This window comes from Pollicipes pollicipes, unplaced genomic scaffold (assembly GCF_011947565.3).
Source record: "Pollicipes pollicipes isolate AB1234 unplaced genomic scaffold, Ppol_2.1 Scaffold_7231;HRSCAF=8579_pilon_pilon_pilon, whole genome shotgun sequence".
Classification (NCBI taxonomy): domain Eukaryota; kingdom Metazoa; phylum Arthropoda; class Thecostraca; order Pollicipedomorpha; family Pollicipedidae; genus Pollicipes; species Pollicipes pollicipes.
The window spans coordinates 47,414,425-47,432,152 of record NW_023597034.1 but is presented as its reverse complement, the minus strand read 5'-3'; positions in this window follow the sequence as shown (position 1 = coordinate 47,432,152).

Below are 17,728 nucleotides of genomic sequence, written 5' to 3'. Positions count from 1 at the left end.
CCTGGATCGTCATCAGCTGCTGCAGCTCGTGCAGCGACATGCCCACACCGGCCGGTCTGGCGGACTCCGGCGGCCCTGGTGGGGGTCAGAGATATGGGGGTCAGATATCACGGTGTGACGATCACGGGATCACAATCACGAGTCGCTATCACGAGGTCGCTATCACGGAATCACAGCCCCGGGATGGGAGACGGAGCCGGTCACAGCCGACTGTCCTGGGGAGAGGTACAGAGAGCCAACGCCAGCAGAAACGGAGGGGGCGTATCCTGCGACGCCCGGAGAAGGACGGATACGGGTCACACTGACGGGGCCCGTCCGATCCTGAGGCACTGCATGGGGACGGAGAGGGATGGCAAACAGGGGGTTCGTTCGTACTCTGTACATCCCCGAGGAAGCTTCGGAGTCGGTTCTGGCAGATTGGGTAGCACAAATGCATGCTTAAGTGCTCCCAAAGACAACACGGAATGAGTCAGGGAGGAAACGCCTGAGGAAAGACACAGATGGATGGAAACGTCCGTGATTCAGAATATTCTTTCAGGACTGGTGTAAAATTTTCCACGGATGTGTTTGCCTACTAATGTGTGCGCTAAGCATACCTAGCTTATACGCACGTATACGTTGATGAGATTCATGCCCAGGCGATGAGCATGTATGTGATATTTACCCGGCAAACAGGTGAACAAAAAGGGTCATTTGTTAAAACCTCTGACCACGTGACACGTGACACTATTTTCGTTTGCATGCACGGTTTCTTCCTCAGAGCATCTCATCTTACACGTCTATGGACACCGGGGTTCGCGTAATGATGCGTGTTCCCCCTGATGACTTTAATATCCAAGTACACGTGACCATCCACAAGCACTGTTTCACCAAGTCGAACGTACCTGGCTGCAGCCTCCCGACAGCCCAGCGCACTCGGTTCCCGGCACATGGACAGCATGCGCACGTGCCTAATCAGCAGCACACAGGGTTTGCACGCGCGCCTGGGGGTGCCTCACCGCCCGCCGACGCCCCCCCCCCCCCTCCCCCGGGGCCCGTCACCAAGCGTGCCAGACCCGTCCGCCGCTGACCTGGATCGGCGGCCGGCCGGGCCGCCTCCTCGCCGGCGGCGGCCGCCTCCTCCTTGCAGCTGGGCACCGCCGGGGACAGACCCTGCCGGCAGAGCCAGAGGCGGCGGTGAGGACCGCCCAACACCAACCATACCAAAGTCCAGAGGTCAGGTCCCGTTTGCCTTCGCCCCAGGCAAATCCCCGGTACTCAGCTGTAACGTCCGCTCACGTGCGTCCCCGACAAGCCACGTAAGCGCCGCGCCCGGCAGCCAGCTGCATTGACACCCCCGCCGCCATGATGGAATACGAGGGCGGGAAGGCCCGGTCACTAGACAGACAACAGCGCAACATATCATGCGGACAATGGCTTCATTCATCAGCCGAGCTGCCAGTTGTGCCAGCTGGCCTGCGGTACCGCGCGAAACGTGACCGTGCCGGCGGCAGTACACCAGGTCACCACCCCACCCCCGCCAGTCAGCAGCGCTCGGCCCCCACCGGTTCGCAGCGGCCGCCAGGTGCTTTGACTCAGACGGAGATCGATGGTGCCAGCGACCGACGGTCACACGGAATGTCACCAGGGACGGCCGGAGGTCACACGGACTGTCACCAGAGACGGCTGGGGGTCACACGGACTGCCACCAGAGACGGCCGGAGGTCACACGGACTGTCACCAGAGCCGGCCGGAGGCCACACGGACTGTCACCAGAGACGGCCGGAGGTCACACGGACTGTCACCAGAGACGGCCCGAGGTCACACGGACTGTCACCAGAGACGGCTGGAGGTCACACGGACTGTCACCAGAGCCGGCTGGAGGTCACACGGACTGTCACCAGAGACGGCCGGAGGTCACACGGACTGTCACCAGAGACGGCCCGAGGTCACACGGACTGTCACCAGAGACGGCCCGAGGTCACACGGACTGTCACCAGAGACGGCTGGAGGTCACACGGACTGTCACCAGAGACGGCCGGAGGTCACACGGACTGCCACCAGAGACGGCTGGGGGTCACACGGACTGCCACCAGAGACGGCTGGAGGTCACACGGACTGCCACCAGAGACGGCCAGAGGTCACACAGGCTGTCACCAGAGACGGCCGGAGGTCACACGGGCTGTCACCGGAGACGGCCAGAGGTCAGTCAGATCGTCACCAGAGACGGCCGGAGGTCACACAGATCGTCACCGGAGACGGCCGGAGGTCACTCAGATCGTCACCAGAGACGGCCGGAGGTCACACAGATCGTCACCAGAGACGGCCGGAGGTCACACAGATCGTCACCAGAGACGGCCGGAGGTCACACAGATCGTCACCAGAGACGGCCGGAGGTCACTCAGATCGTCACCAGAGACGGCCGGAGGTCACACAGATCGTCACCAGAGACGGCCGACGGTCACATGGATCGTCACCAAACACCATGTTAGCGGCAAATTCAGCGTTACCTAGTTCAAGCCAAATGCTAATTTGCCCGTTTACAGCCTGCTGGCCAAACAGCGCGAGTGATAACGCCGCCGTCTATGTTTACATCCTTTCACCGCTGGAGGCATAGCCACCAGCACTAGGCCCACCACAAGTAAGCAAACCACATCTTTGTCACTGCTAGCATGCATGCTTTCGTATCCGTACAGCAACCCGAAGTTTTCCATTATTTCGTAATGAATTAGACATCACTGGGTCAAAGCGCGCGTTTCATACCTAAAACGATGGCCAACCAAATCTTGTTTTCGAGTTACACATGTAAAACGTATAAACGTTCTCTCAACCCTCGTAACGTGGGGCATCTCTGACTTCTTGTCACGTGGGAGCGTCTCTGGTCCCTCGTCACATGGGAGCGTCCTGACATTGAATGACGCGTCCAATAATTGTAGTGAAGCTCATGAGCCGGGACGCTTTAGGCAAAATCACGTCATGACTGTGAATATCACTTCGCAGACCACAATCTGGTCATCTCGGCAAAAAACCATACCAAGTTGGACCATGCTTCCAAACCCAGTTAAAACCTGTTCACGTTGGACCGCTTCCACTTCGCTCAACGCCAACCATTACCCAGTCCATGCTGACGGGAGTCGACGACCGACTAAAACCCCACCGAGCGAGAGATATGTTATCAAGGAGACAGACGCGCTCAGGCGTAATTCCATCGCAGCTGACGCAGGCTCGGCAGGTTTCAGACGACTCATGCCTGTCGCGGGGCGGCGTCTCCGCCCGGTTGTGGGCCGGGCGGTGCGTACCTGCGGCTTCTGCAGGTCCAGTGGGTCCTCCTGGCCGTCCCGGTTCAGGTCGCAAAAGGCATCAGCCATGGCGCTCCTGCACAGCCGAGGCGTGTCAGACGGCTGGACAACCGAGCAAAACACACTCAGCCACCAGCCAGCAGCCCAGACACTGCAGGCGCTGCCTACGGTCGGCTGCAGTCGGACGCTGCGCATACAGACAAGCAAGCCGACCTAATTTGACCGATGGCGTTCATAAGAAAATCACGCATGAAAGCAGCCCATTAAGCTCATTCAGCGACGTCAAACATGGCACAATCGTGGCGCAACTGCACCAGTCACTACCAAACATCAATGGCCCGAGCCGATCCCACCACTGCGATGTTGCATCACTACACCGTCACTGTCAGCCACAGGCGCCGCTCTTACCCCTCCACAGCCCCTGGTTCCCCGCCTCCCGCCCACGCACACACCCGGACCGGGGACACACAGAGCGCGCCTCAGCGCACCACCACCAGCGCCCACGCGCGGCCACTCCCACGCACCCCATCCCGAGCCGCCGCGCCGACCTTCACCACCATCGTCGCGCCACAGCCGCCTCCGTGGCGCGGGGCCCGCGCGACCCTGAGCGCCGCCGCGCCGCCGCCGGACTGACCTGGGCGGTCGGCCTCCGGGAGGAGCGCGCCGCGCCGGCCGCGCCGGCCGTGCGCCGGACCGTCCGTCGAACACCGACGCCGCCGCCGCCGACGCTCAGCCGCCGCCGCCGCTGCCGGCCGGAGAGAGACACGCTGATTAAAACGATGATTAGCAGGGGGACGCCGCGCCGGCACAATGCGCGGATAATAAGGCGGCGCCTCATCTGCATACGGAGAGGCGGCGCACGTGACCGGAGGGACGCGGCGCCGACACCGCGGACGCCGGCGCCGGCCGGTGCTAGCACGGCGGTCCGGCCGCCCGCAAAGAGCCAGCGCCACGCCGCCGCTGACCTGACCCCCTGACGGTCAGGTCTACTCTGGTGCACGGCTTCCGGATGAGGGGACGTCTCGACGTAGCACCGGGTCGCCGTGGGTTCAAGCCTCGGCGAGGGCCATCGTGTTTCACCGACAAGCAGGGGGAGACGCTGTGCACATGACGTGCTTCTAATGTCAGAGTAGCGTTATCACATTGCTCTGAACGTTTTCGTGGCGGGTTGTGCGCCACAAGGCCTTTACACATCAAGGCGTGCTAGCCGCCAATCAACAATAATGGCATCAAGGACACCCGTCAAAACGTGTTACTCATTATTTGTCCACACAGCACCAGTGCCTTGTCTCTGAAATATGAGATGACATAACCCACCCATGACAGGAGTGTAAAACATCCCCTCATATATATATATATATATATATATATATATATATATATATATATATATATATTCAACTGCGAAGCCGAAGTCGCAGTTGAATTCGTTCCCATCATGCACGGTGAAAATATGGAATATTAGGGTTCCATGACATATTCTTCACTCGCACGCGCGTGACCGCGGCAGCGGTCATTCGAGATGAATGTGAAATCAAGTTCCACGTTGCAGTTGGCGTCAAATTAGGCCACCCAAACCGGCCATGCCTGTGGGATCTAACCGAAAACTTCTCTTTAATGTCCATACACGGATACGGCAAACCAATGTGCTTCAAAGGGCGCAATCCATTTGATGGACTAAGGAAACAAAAGCGAAACACGAAATCTTATCGCTAAAAAACAGATCCTTCTGTAATGGTTAAAACGAGTAAGAACACCCGGAGCATGTTTATAATGTTCAGCAATCCTACTTTGCTGAAAACGGGGCAATCTTGAGCTAAAAACGTCATTGTGGTAAAATATGACATCGTGGCACAGATAACACGAACTAGCTATCAGACCAGATAATAAGCGTATCAGGTGATAATTCACACATGGATACACGCCATATTTCACACTAGACTAGGCCCATTCGAGGCTGCGTGTCTGACAGGCCGCATACGGGGGGGGGGGGGGGGGGCGACGGGGGACGGACGGAGATGACAGTCTGACGTCCTGACAGGCCGGCCAGCACCCTGTCCCTGCCTCCTGCGTCCGCACCGCTGCCCGCCAGCTACACTTTCCACCGGCCACCGACTGCACCGTCTCACAACCCGCACAATGTGGCCCTGACTGGCTCGGCCACGGACCCACAAACTGCGCCACCGCACCGGCAACGGACCGCACCGTCTCAAGTCGACATAGCGCGCTCTGGTGCCGCTCCCAATTGCAACAATCGCAAACTTCGCCTCACAGTCGGGACACCGCACCTCAAAGCCCCTCCTGACTGCACCAATCGCACACTGCATCGTCTCACAGCCCGCACATCGCACCCGGTGTCACTCTTAACTGCACCAATCACAAACTGCGTCGTCTCACAGCCCGCACGTCACACCCGGTGGCGCTCCAGACTGCACTAACCACAGACTGCATCATCTCACAGCCGACACATCGCAACACGGTACAGCTCCTGACTGTACCTACTCGAACTCTGCAAACTGCACTTACTCCACATCCTGAATGTACCAGCTCGAACTCCACACACCGCACTACCTCCACAGCCACAAACGGCAGTGCCACAGCCCGCACGTCGCACCTCGGTACAGCTCCTGACTGCACCAGCTCGAACTCCGCAAGCCACACTACCCCCACAGCCTGACTGCATCGCCCCGACTCTGCACGCGGTGCCAGGGCACAACCCCTGACTGCAACAGCTTTTACCCACCTAATGTCCCGTCCCACCCCACCGGCCACGTGCTGCGTCCTCTCGCAGCCTGCCACAGGAGAGACGTAGCCGAGGGACGGCGGATGGGGCCATGGGCCCCGCCTGAGCCAACAGGTTACACTAAACACTGGGCGATGTTGCAGGAATTCGTCTAAGCTCGCAGGGTTTCGGAGAAACTTTGGCCTCTACTCTCCCCCTTCCCTGAGGAACTTTGGCTGGATGCCCGGCGCACAGTACCATGACACCACATCCTCAGTATACGCACTCGAGCTACGCGACTCCACTTCGTCAACGATTACGGACTGCGCCGTCCCGAAAACCGCGCGCAACGACACCAGTCTGACCGAACCGCCCGCAAACCCACAAACCAGACCACATCTCCGCCTGCAACGAGCCAACCACCGCCTCACCGTCCACAATGTTCACGCCACCTTCCACAAGCTGTGTCGGCGCGCCGCCCGCCCAGCGCACCGTCTTATCGTCCGCCGGCCGAGCGCGGGTCTTATCGTCTGCGATTTAGCACGGCAGCGCCGCGGGCCCGCCTGCACGGCCGCCGCCGTCCGCGCCACTGCCGGCCGCCCGCAAACGGCACCGTCACCACACCGGCTCACAAAACGCTTATTCACACAGCTCATTATGAAAATGGCATCCCAATCGTGCACGGCCGGCTGGCACTGACAAAGGGAGGCCGGCCGGCGGCGGGGTGCCCCTCCCCCGGCGCGGCCCGCCTCTATGCCCGGCTCAACCAGACATGTGATTAGTCAATGCGCTATGATAATTCCTCCATTTTCCTCTCCGCGCTCCCCTCGCTAGCTTATTAATTATATGCATTCTCATTAAGGGCATGGCCCGGCGCTTATCATCGCGCGCTGCAGACAAATCCGGCCCTTAGCGCCGCGGCCGTGGCCTCCCCGCCGGGCGGAAACCGCCTGCGCCGTAGTTAATAACATTGCGATCTCATTATGTATGTAAATGAAGTATTAATCAACAATGCAGAATTAAACGCTGAGTCACAAAGAATTTAATTAAACGGCCAGGGCGCCCCGGTATTGAGCGGCGGCCGGCCGAGCGCTGGCCACCGACCGCATACGATTTGCGAGGGCGACGCCAGGCCCGCGCCACCGCGCGCGCCGACGCGCCGTCCAGTATTGATTGCCCGCCTTTTTTCCTTCTTTGTCCACTTCTTCCCTCCCTTATCTCATTTCAGTCCAAGTTCGGAATTTTCAATTTCCCGGCCCAATCGGATCGGGACGGCCGCATTATGCTGATGGCCCGGCAGCGGTCAGTTGGCGGCGCGTTATGTTGGCGAGCGGCGGGCGCGCCCTGCCGGCACGCCGAACGGCACGCCACATCTCCAATTGTGTTCAAGGCCGCACCCGTCATGCAACGCGAGATAATCCGCGGAGAAAGCGCCCGTCCCAGCCGCAGCCAATTAAACCAAGCCAAGCCGGCGGTCATACATTATTGATATTTTTCAGTAACTAGGAATTTTAAGCAGCGGCGGTGGGGAATCAATGCAGCCGCACGGCCGTCCGACGGTGCATCGAGGCGCGGCTAACGCATTCAATGGCTCGCTCTTATGGACCGGTCGCGAGCGGGCTCATTTGGCCGAGCAGCGATACATCAAATGATGGAGTGGCGGCCGGCCGCCGGTCAGGACGGGGCCGGAGCCGGTCGGCCGGCCGCCGAGAGCCCTCCACACGGCAATAAGATCGCCGGCCACCGCTCTCCCGGCCGGCCGAATTACGGAAAAACACGCCGACGGGCGGCGACTCCACCCGCCCGCCGTCCGCGGCCCCGGCCAGGACACGCGGGCCTCTCGTCGCCGCGGAGGGGTGGCTGTGGGCTACCCACGGCGGGGACAGCGCTGCAGGACGCGACCGCCCCCTGCAGGAGGAAGGCGGGACAGCAGGTGGGGCCCGCACGTCAGCTGCTCCCGTCGGATCGTAACAAACAAGACCGCGAAAAGAAACGCTGGCTGACCGCGGTGACAGCCTCTACACAATGGGCTGTAAGCCACCAAGGCCGGTGGCAGCGGCACCAAGATTTACCCGGACCGGCGCACGTGTGCGACAAATTCACTGAATTACGCATGACCGCATTATACCAGGCTGACCGTGAACTGCACGTGAGTTATTTGAAGTGAGCAAATCGTCAATTCGGACAGCCGGCAGACTTTCTGGAACCCGATATCTCTGCAATCACTAATCGCAGCTTCATGTAGTTCGCAGCTAAAATAAGCGGAATCGTTCGCACGCCGCGCTGTACAAGGTTTACGACATTGCATGCGAGCTGTTCGGTCGGACGTGCTTTTCCTGCAGCAGTGCGATGTGAACAAAACAAACCGGCCCATTCAATCAACATGAAAACATGAAAGCTCCCAATCGCCAAAAAGCTACACAACATGGATTCCAAGCGGACCCGAATCCATACCGGTGCGTGCTGCGGTGAGACGGGGACCCGCGGCACTCGAGGGCGAAGAAAGCTGCCAATCGCACAGGCGGGCGCGGGTCGGTGTGTGGAGTCAGCCTCACGTGCACGAGCGCTGACGACCACGTCCGATCACGGCAACCAGAGCAGATTACGATGTGAACACAACTGCACAGTGCAGGCCAACGTACCGTCTGCAAATCGCGAAGCGGGCTTAACGCTGCCCGACGGATCGGTGCTGCATCACTGTGCGGGGGAGTGGCCAACGCCACCGATTATCGGAACGGGCCGCGACTTCAGCACGCCGAGGGCGCAGCCCAGGGCGATTGGGGAACGCGAGCTCCACAGGTATGCGCTGTGCAGCCTACTTCAACGTGACCGAGACATCCAGAACATCTGCGTGTTTTTGCGACACCTCGACCGCAGGCACTAAAGCCGTAACCATTACAGGGCTTAACGATTTCATCGATCGACCTAACCTGCCTAGTCCAGATCTAAAGCCCGCCAATTTGCAAGCCGCGCGATATTAGCATCAGCGCGCGGACGCTACGCTAGTGAACCCCTGCTTTCTAGCACGTTTACGACAGGTTTTCCAATGCACTGGCGAGAACCGTTAGAACGAGCTCCAAAACCTTAGCGTTTAATGCTTCCCACATGATTCTGATTGGCAATTTTCTTATCTGCATCACCTCTCGTCGCACGAGGCACTAGGGAAGCATGGAAGTGGGTGAGTGCACCACAGCAAAACTGATAAACCAGCATTCGCGGTCCGACCATTTCTGAAACCGTAACCACCGTAAACCATCGCAATTAATGCAGCCAACGGTGCACCGATGACTGCTGTCTAAAATTCCAATGAACATAACAAATCGTCACTAAGTCAAACTATGCAAAACGTTTGCATTGCAAAACAAAATTGCAACTAAACGCGGCAGGCGTCTGCGGCGGTGCCGGCAGAGGACGGAACCAGGCCGACCCAGAGACCCAGCGAAGCCATCTGCCACAGACTATCAGCCCTATCACCAGCCGCGCCACGCAATGTGAATGGTTCACAGAAACCAGGCGCGCCGAGCGTCCCACGCCCGTGCTCGCGGTCACTGAGACTCGCGGACCGTGGCCGGCGACAAAACACGGCGCACGGTGTTTTGTGATTGGTCGATGCGATCAATGACGCCGACATTCACCGGCGGCATTACTGGCGCGGCCGACGCCCAGCGTGTCTTACCGACCAGTGAGAACAGTGCCAGCTCCGGTGGTAGGGCCACCGTCACACTACAGGACACGGCTTCGAACACAATATGTTGCGACCTAAACCGAGTACGAGTAAATGATGGTAACTACACGAGCACGTGGTGCATTTCATTGTGACTTATCTCCACCCAACATATTTGCGTTTCCTTCGTAATGCCCTTGCCACAGCCACTACGTAAACTGGAAATAATTTCTGAGTCATCGATGTTGTCGATGGCGTATCACTATACGTCGCCAGACCCCTAGCCAGAAGCGCGAGGTTTTCCATAGTTGAGGGGAGGGGGAGGGAAGAGAGGGAGATTTCGATTCTTTCTTTTCAAGCAGCGCCATTACCTTAGTGTTACATTTACGCTTTGGGGTGAGGGGAATGAAGCTCCCAAGTTCTTTCCCCAAACGACGTATTCTCCCGTACCCAGCCCCATGGGCCGTTCATTTTTTCAGCAAAATCAGGAATCATCCCTACGTCGCCGTGAAAAGCGCCTGCAGGCATTCATCACAACCGATGGCATGCATTTCCAACTGCGTCTGGATTACACGCCCAGGTTTTGGTAGCATCTGCAAGAAACAATTTTTTTATGATCGCGAGCAGGGCATTTCACTGCATTACACGGATGTTCTACATTTTAAGATATTGAAGCAAGCATGAGACTGATGAAACAAGCTCACTTGTAACTATTAATATACTTTCAAGTGAAAAAGACTGCTCTAGACATCACAATCTCTCTGTTTCGTAAATATGCTCCTCAGAACGTCACTGTCTGGTTACGTCATCGCACCCTGCACTCATTGATTGAGGGTCAATTGACACCATCATATCTGGAAATCGTACTCACGAACATCAGATTTAAAGGACTCGACAATTATATTTTTCTTGGCATTGATCGGCGCTTGGGTAATGGAACGGCAAGATCTGAATTGCGTTATCATGGTGTCAAGGACGCCTGTCTGACCTTGAAAGTCTACACGACATAGTCTGCACATCTTCGCGGGCGCGTAGCTCAGAAACTAGAGCATAGAGGTGTCAAGGTCTTAAGGGGGGCACGGCTATGAACTGCACCGAATGATCTTCAAGATAGCTATTTCAGTTCAGCTCCTCACAAATGTGGAACGCCTCCTTTCACACGCGCCCGGGTGGCCGGTCCCCTTCGCCAGGATAGTTGGGGGTCAATTTGACCCCCCTGGCATCTCGGGAACTAAGAAATCTAAAAGAGACACCAAATTTACAGGACGTGCTGATCTGCACCTGAACTCACTAAGGCCCAGGTTTGAGGTCCTAGATCCTGACCTTCAGGTCAAATAAGGTCACATAAGGTCAACCTCCAGGTTGGTCCCCAAAGTGCCCACAGAACCTAGATACCTGCTCTAAGCAAGAGGTCACGTGATCGATTAAGGTAAATTAACTTGTTTTGCCTTTCGAAGGTCACGGTGACCAACATCATACAAAACTGCTTTGAGTTTTGCATTTCAATTACGACAATAACCACGCAATACAAAGTGTTCCTAAAAACAAAATGTTGACCTGTGCCATTTCAGGTCAGTGACCTATTCCGACCCTTCATAATTGCATGAAAGATGTATAATGCGGTTCTTGTTGTCAATATATTCGAAGTGAGCACCAGAAATTGTCCCATTAAGCAAGCCTTAGAGTACTAAAACAGGCTGGCTCTGACCTTGTTCTGACCTTCAAAACTGATCTTAGGCTGATGGAATTTGTTCATTTAATTGTTGCGTTGCCTAAGGAAGCATCCCAGATATGTATGGTCTCGTCGAACACTCCCTTGTTGCATCAGATTAAACGATTACCTGGAAATCGACTTCGCGGAATGCATGGCCTGACTTAAACCTGCCGTAGGTAGCGACCATACAAGGTACATATAAATGTTTCATGCCATACGATCCACTATTCAACTGTCTGCAACTATGCACACTTTGGCGCGGCTGTGCAGCACCGTTCAGAAACCATTACAGAAAAATCTTCCGGGGGGGGGGGGGGGGGCAATATGACCCCACCCGAGCGCGTGTTAAGGTCTTTAAATTCCTTTTTAATGTTTAGGTATTCAGGTAGCAAAATGCAGCCACAACCGCGGAGAAAATGGCACGGGCAATTTTATGTACGGGTAAAGAATGAAGACATTTCAGAACACATCATTCTTGCAAGCCAAAGGCAAGTTGGAATATGTTCAGTTCCGGTCGGGTTTTTACACAGTCATTGAATGCCACACTTTAGAGTGTACCTAATTCTATACAACACTTGGTGCTAAAAAGACTGTGCATGCAGCCCTTGCTAATAACATTTTAAACACGCCAACATGGGTATATGTTAACGTTGGGGCGTGCACTGCGAAAATCTGATGGATATGATCTGACAGATGGATAATTTAATTGATCTGATGTATATGCTACGTGCATGTCACCTGTGTGTGACGTGCTTCTCAGCCATGCCAATGCATGCGTCAAGCAAGCCTGCTGAAAGTGCGGACATTTCTAAATGATCGTGAAAGCAGGAACACCTTGCAAAGCCTTTCAGCCTATTTTCCTCCATGGAACACATAGGCCGATGTTACCATTTATTTAGAAGTCAGTTTTCCTGTTTGCAGCCCACCCCGCCCCGGTTCCCACGCCCTTAAAGGCTACAGTAGCCAGCTCACACCATTGCAATGCATGCGATACATGGTGCAATGACGTAACCAGGATTTAACCGCGAAACGGCCAAATCGGGTCATAGCCAAGTCATAACCTTTTAGTCAAGGAGTCTCTCTTCATCGCTAAAGGAACCCTTTTTCTTTTGTCTTTTTATTGGGGGTGGGCTTTTGAGGGTCGGAGCCAAATTTTACCGCATTCGGGCGGGATTCCACCGAGGGTTCCGTTTTTGAGAAGCCTTAAAGCGTCTTAAAAGCGTCCTTAAAGCGTCTTAAACTGTGAACAAGCAAAATAGTCTTCGCACTCAGGAGCCCGCCAATTCTACGGCGGGAAAAGCGTGATCCCAAAGCCCCTCTCCCCCACTGGGCTACGTCACTGGCGTGCCATTCTCTTCCACAGGGTGCACAGCTGTTCAAAACGGCACAGGAGACATTGTCTACGGCCACTACACAAGACTCAGTAAATGTTAATTCCTCAACAAACGGCACCTCACTTCATTTCGAATCCCTTTGACACAGCATTATGAGAGTACTTACTCTGAAAACTATCAACATCATGATAGCACTTACTGTCAAAGCTACCTTCATACTTGCGAAGCATGATAGACAATCAGGCGCAGTTTCGCATGCATCCCCCTCAGCCGCCATGCAGCCTTTGTATGTTACTAAACTCTACGCCGTCATGTCCGTCCCTTTTCCGCCCAAGGGATACCGCGTCTCGGGGCCGTTTCAACTCCCCACTCCCATGCACAAGGCGCATTGTGCACGTCCATGTCCAGTGCATACCCAAACAGCGTAGCAGTATTATAGCGGTTAAGATGATGATGATTTGGCCTCGAGGCGCGCTGCATCTCTGGAAAACCAGAGGTATAGGGTTCGATTCCCCGCGGTGCCCGCCCTTCTGGCCAAAAGCAGGCAGGCGACGCCACATGGCCAGCGCAGCCAGCGCGTGGTAGAGCACCAAAGACTTGACCTGACCGAGCATGTCGAATGCTCTGGCATACCGTCCGACACCAGTACGAAAAGCCAGCTACTGTTTTGCAGTTTCGTGAATCCCGCCATGTGCACAGGACCTGCAGCACTATTGTCTCCATATAGCCCCGTGAACACCATGTACAAAATCCACAACAATACGAAATCAACGCAGAAGCCCGCGCTTTCGCGCTCAGTCCGCTGCCAGGATGACAAGTCCGGCGATCGTCCACTGGCGGCGCTGAGGCGGAGATGGGGCGCGGCGGGCGCCGGTCCGGCAGGGCGCGTGATGCCCGGACGGCACCCCTTCCCCGGGGAGCCGTTATCCCGGGCGCACACTGACTCACACAGAGCGGGGCGGCTGCGACGGCCGCTTGTCTGGCGGTCCGCGCGCGGCAGCAGCTCACCACCCGCTGGTCGGCTCTGATGAAAAGCATCAGGGACGGCCGAGGGGAAACTCAAATGAACAACGAACAGACCAATGCGTCAGATGATGTGGCCAGCAGCACATTCAGCGATATGGTAAGATGCTGCGCAGTTGGATAAAAACGGTCGCATTATTCAATTCTGGCACCTCGGCTTATAGGTGAAGGTACGCGGTTCGATTGAAGGAAACAGCTACTAGTGCTTTCTTATTTCAATGAGGGACAAGAGAAGGGGAAAGCTATATATATATATATATATATATATATATATATATATATATATATATATATGGAAAGCTATATATATATATATATATATAGTCTTATATAGTTATATATAGCACACTATATATACATATATGGGTCACTTTCAACTGCAGTTTTGTCGGCGCCCAGAGGCATCAGCGCCAGCCGGCCTCCCAACCTCCCGCGTGGAGACCAACCACGACCCCAACTAAGCTCCTTCGCCTCACGTGTGTGTTTGTGTCATTGGGACTTTACGACGCACTCAGCTGCTGAGGCTATATGGCATCGCCTGCCTCTCACCCTGGCAGGAAGGGCGGCCACTGCGGGGAACCGAACCCCGTACCTCTGGTTTCCCAGACGCGCAGTAGTTAACGCAGACGCGTTAACCACTACACTACCCCCCCCCCCCTCGGCCCCCGGGACAACTTTAATATCGGTGTTTACATGCAACGTACACCCGATAAAATATCCGTGTCTGCCGCTTTTATCCGCGGGCTGGGGCGACTCGTGACGGACACAACGGTGGTGCTGCACAAGACAGAAAATACATCCATTGGGATATCGAGGGGCCGACCGCAGCCGGCCGCAGTGCGCTCTTGCGTGAGATGGCCTGTGACCTCGGCATAGAGCACACGCCCAGCAATCCGCGGCGCAGGGGAGCAGCCACCCGTTTACAGGATAAATTTAACTGGCGCGTGGATAACACGCAGGTTGAGTGTCATATGGCACCGTTTATCATCCAGTCACCGGGTACTGCCGGAGAAAACTTGTTTTGCCCCCCCCCCCCCCCTCCCCGCATAACCAGAGGACCATTGTATGGATTTTCCAGGTGGCAAACGTATGTTGAAGAATCCGTGGCCTGCAGAAGTGCACTCCTCGTCAGTATCTTGCTCAGGACATGGTCGATACAGCGTGGCACGCGCAACTACTAAAACTGTCCCTCAGCTTCGGCAAACTTTCGATTCTCCATGTTCACTGAAATGCATTCAAGAGGACCATTCCCAGCCATGGAATTTCCGGCCAAATGGTCATCAAAGGGGCACCGACAAACTTCACCAAGGATCAAAGCGCCTAGAACAACGCGGCACCAACTGCTCCAGTAGGTCTCATTTCATGCAGCAAATCACTAAAAACAGCATGCATGTCTACGACCCGACGTCCTTGAAAGTTTTCCTCAATGCCGCAGATACCAGCCCAGCGTTTCATGGAAAACGGCATCTGGCGCACGGCGGCTGCATTCACAGTCCTACCATAGCCAAGTATCACGTCACTCTGGTAACACCGAAGACCATTTATGGCCATAAGACGTAAAATGCACCGATTCTCGCGTGAGTAATATGGTCATGCCACATCAGTCACACCCACCGTACCATGGAATACAGGCAGTCCAGCAAGCCCCCAGTCGTTGCCAAGTCTGGCCCAGATGTGTGTCTAGAGCTCAAAACGCTCCCAGCATCCCAGTACAATGGAGACACATGGGATCTTCACCTACCCATGGGATCCAGGCATATCTCTGCTTTCCAGAAATATCTTAATTTCCTCAGTATTCAACTAAACTACCAAAGTTTGTCTGGATGTGTGCAGATCCCTAAGGCAGTCCTGGATTTCACAGGATTCCATGCCAAGTCTGAGTCTTGAGATCATATCCTGAGATCATTTACAAAGGGGGGAGAGGGGGGGAACTCCCAGCATATGTTTGCATGCGGGTGGCCTGAGGAAAACAGCTGCTCGGACACTATCCTCAGAGATAATGCATGGTAAAAACCTTACCCCTGAAAATACTAGCTTAGACATACCAGCCATGATCTAAATCGTCTTTGATCTATAAATCGACATGGTCCACGGAAGAAAGGATTTAGCTCAAATCATGACTCTAGATGGGCTGTTGAAGGGAGTATCCCAGCTTCTTGTACTTTTTATTTCTTAGTACATTAGACGCGTGCGATTTGATCAGCAATACCCACTCTTTCATGCATTTAACTTCTTATTGCATCGGACGCGTGCGATTTGGTCAGCAATACCAGTTTTCCCAAATAATTCTGAACAACTCAGAATTTCAATTCCAAGTAGCCAACCCTGCCGGAGAAATTCTCACCTGACTCCCTCTCCACCACCATGAAAGTAATGCATCCCATTTGCCTTGTTTTTTCAACGTGAGAGTTCTGCAATGTTGTAACATGCCAATGTGTTTAATGTTTGTGAAATACATGCCACCAAGGCTTGAAACATTCCGTTTAGGCAAAGAGATATGCGAACATGAAGCTGTTATCTTGCAAATTCGACGATGCGTTTTATCACGGCTTTGATTTCTTTTCCTAGGGCATTTATCACAGAAGCTCTCTTCGAACACATTTTGGCTTTGGGAATGGGAGTATCACATGATCCATGTGGCAAATTGGTTCAAACTTGAACCAACTAACGGACAAACTTTTCAGCAACTTGTTCTTGCCCCCTAGGCCAATCACAAACATTCTTTTATTAGCACAAGCAGAGGCGCGCACGATCGTGATCGTTGTCATGACGATGGTAGTCGCCACTGCTGGGAACAAGTGTAGTGTCAGTTCAGTGCAACGTTAATACAGAACCTGACAGCGCAATTTGGACAAGAACATAATTCAAATCGATATCCTCTTTTGAGTGGTGAACTTAACACTTTACTTTTTACTCCAATACATCCCTGCTGACTTTATGTGAACACATACCTACCCAACTTGGAAACTTGATACATAGGTATAATCCTGGATCCTAAATGCTCACCTACCATGTGCTGGCATTATAACCTACCACAAGAGAAGGAGTGCACTGATATCAATCACTCTTGTTACAATATCAACATCAGTTCTTAGTGTTGTAAATTCACTGCCCTCAGTGGTGTGATAGCTGCCATGCTGGACTTGAATTCCAGAGATCCAGGTTTCACTCCTGGTGGATGGGCCTCAATTTTCTACTCCACTGGGAGAAAAATACCACCAAACCACAAGGCAGCCAGAATAATATGTCTGAATTAACAATCAACCTATTGCACATATGGGCAAAACCAGAGGCATGGGGTTTTATTTCCCACTGTGCCCACCCTTACACCCAGAGTGAGATGCAAGTGACTCTCATGGTCACAGCAGCTGAGTGCATCATAAAGCCCCAGTGATGACAAAGGCAGCTGTGGGATTAGGGCTCACCAAAGCAGAGGCAGGTGAAAAGCATTCTAGCATGCACAACAGGGGCCAGTTTCCTAATCAGTTGAAATGCTTTAGCCCCCAACTTTTTAAGAAAGTAGGCAAAATCCAGGGAGATTATCTTTGACTTTATAATTTTAACTCAATCTTAACCAGGCTGAATCATTTTGCTTTGATACAAATGCTGGAAAAACAGCTCCAAGCTACTACCTTGCAAAATATGCCACTTTACAAAAACTTCTATATAAGTCACCAACCAGAATACCCTTCATAATCAGAAACAGGCATTATATTATCTTACCTTCAAAAATAATGACAGTCTTATGATGTGAGGGTGCCCATGATGCAACCCTGACAAGGTTTCTAAGCTTTGTCATTTGGGTGCTGATCACTGATTGGTCAACAGAGCAGCCAAATATGACATACATGTAATTGAGATGGAACAGTGATCGCATTGGCATACCCACTCTTATTTGCAATTAAATGTTGCTTTTTGTCAGATTATATAGGGTTATTGATGATTGCAAGACACAATCATCATGGTTATCAATAACCTTGCTTGCAACAACAC